At 35.6% G+C, this 2475-nt stretch overlaps 1 long non-coding RNA gene across 1 annotated transcript; it reads right to left on the reverse strand.

Annotated features, from left to right (window-relative positions):
- Positions 1 to 569: 569 nt before the first annotated feature.
- Positions 570 to 1059, reverse strand: LOC130940763 (uncharacterized). Its single transcript, XR_009070400.1, has 3 exons — positions 950 to 1059; positions 701 to 778; positions 570 to 593 (listed from the first exon to the last, which is right to left on the reverse strand). It is a non-coding gene; the product is annotated as an uncharacterized LOC130940763 (long non-coding RNA).
- Positions 1060 to 2475: the final 1416 nt, after the last annotated feature.

Consider the following 2475-nt stretch of genomic DNA (forward strand, 5'->3'; position numbering starts at 1 on the left):
AGTCCAATCATCTCTAGGAGTGAAACATTGCAACCACAGTATTGAAGGATTCTAAACATCAAGCATGAATTTAAGAATTGAAGAATTTCAAACACCATATTACTTGAAACAATGCATATGAACCCCAACTCCGGGCGTATGCAACAAAAATTACAAAATCAGACTCACTAGACGCCTGCGTCAATTTTTCATTGTTTCCCTTCCCTTAATACCATGTCAACTTTCATTTTCAATAACTTGTGTTTTGTTGTTGTTGCTGGTTTAGGCATATACAAGTCTGTTAACAGAAGGCCGTAAAAAAATATACCTGAAATGCCACACAAATGCACTCCCCTTGGTCATTGAATGCTGGGCCACCGCTGTTGCCTAAAATCAAAAGTTGTAAACGATGGCTATTAAATCAATGCACATAGTTCCATATAAGAGGAAGTTGTTTTTCCAACAGTTCTTAGAATAATAAGAGGCTGGAGAATTTTTTTTGCTGGAGAGGAGGTGAAACAATCAAACAACTATAAGATCTACTAACCAGGATTTATTGCAGCATCAATTTGAATACCCAACAAATAAGACGATCCATGAGCATATGATGTGACCTGATTACAGGTTTTTTCAATAACTGAGCACTAAAACCATAGAGTAAAACACTTTTATTGATTTTACGGCATATAAAAATGGTAATTTTATGTTCAATATATCAAACCTCAATGCGAGATACAACTCCCTTTGTCACTGAAATTGTGTCTCCTCCAAGTGGATATCCCACCACAGTAACAGAATCCTACAAGTAACAAGACAAGTATACAGAAATTTCAGTTGATCAGCACGCAAATAGAAATATATTCTATGACAAATTATATGGTATATATTCTTTTAACATTTTCCATTGAAACACTGAGAATTTTCAAATTAAAAAAAAAGGGAAAAAAATAAAAAGAAAGCTATTTCAAACCTGAAGATGCGGCAATCGTCCTAATCTGAGAGGTTCCACATCTCTCCAGAATTCATCACTTTCTACTGAAAGCAAAGCTATATCACAATCAACACCTCTGGCTAAAACCTGTACAGTTCATTCACTGAGAGTAAAGTAACTATATGAACATGTCATGAGTTAGAAGCTATATATCCTTCTAAGCAAACATGCAAAACTTGCACTTTACAATGAATTCACTCCAAGTTTAAAAGCAAGGTATAGCTTACAAGTAAACCTCAGATATATCAAATTTTCCTGCAATAATACAACTTTAGCGACTTATTCACTAATACTTCTTAATGTCCTTACTCACTACTATATGAGATATTTAAGCAAACTGCTCTTCACGTAATACTCATTTTTTTAATGAAAAAAGGACAAGACCTTCATAGAGACACACCTTAGCCACGTATTTTGTATCATCCCCTCTTCTCTTAACTTTAACCTGCAATAAACCACAACAATGAAAAAGTTGGCAGCTATTTATAACCTTTCGGCAACTAATTCTAAGATCTATGAACATAATATAATTTATTAATAAAATTTATATTGTAGGATCTACATCCTGGAGAAAATAGGACCCTTAAGGAAATTACCTGTGTATCATGTTCCACACAATGTGCATTGGTTATTAGTTTCCTACCTCCAATCATAAATGCACTGCAAAAAAGGTGGCTTGTAAGATTAAGAATGAATCCATTTTTACTATTCTACTGTTAAGGTTTTCAAAAGATAAAGAGGATATTTTTATATGATTAATATAATTTATTTAAAATAAAGACCTTTCTTAATATGAAAATATGGCAGTTAAATATTATTAGTTATTAATTTCCGTTATTAGTTATTAGGTCGAACATGAACAATTGTTTGAAGAGAACGGATAATAGTGAACTAGAAAAAACTGATATATGTTTGAATGAAAATGAATTCCAAATAGAAAGTAAAAGTTACCATGATTATGCCTTTGACATTCTCCTTTGTTAGTGTGATGCAGTTCTGCAAATCATCATTAGATTCATTATTCAACTTATTTCATTAAAAATTACCGTACATATTTTTCCCAAAATTTCATACAAGTTGGCGCCAATCTGTTGAATTTTCTGCAGCAAGCAATTTAACAACTTTATATGCCAAATTTTGCATCAAAGCTTTTAACCAATGTTCTGAAAACCGGACCGGACCGGCCGGTTCAATCGGTTTAACCGCGAACCGGCGCTGCAAGCGGTCCGGTCCTTATCTGAAAACCGTAGAGGGAAGAACCGTTCAAGAACCGGTGAACCGGTCAAAAACCGGCCGGTTGGACCGAACCGGTGACCGGCCGGTTATGCATCTTTCACTAAACGACGCCGTTTTGCGTTTTAAAAAAAATAAAAAAACCAAACCCGACCCGACCCGCCCGTGGAGCACCCCCCTTTCTTCCCCCGAGCCCCGACCTCATTCATTCAGCAATCATCATCTCCAATGGAGAAGAAGAACCCTAGCGGTGCTGCCTGAAGCCCTGTCGC

The sequence above is a fragment of the Arachis stenosperma genome, chromosome 7, assembly GCF_014773155.1.
Source record: "Arachis stenosperma cultivar V10309 chromosome 7, arast.V10309.gnm1.PFL2, whole genome shotgun sequence".
Lineage (NCBI taxonomy): Eukaryota > Viridiplantae > Streptophyta > Magnoliopsida > Fabales > Fabaceae > Arachis > Arachis stenosperma.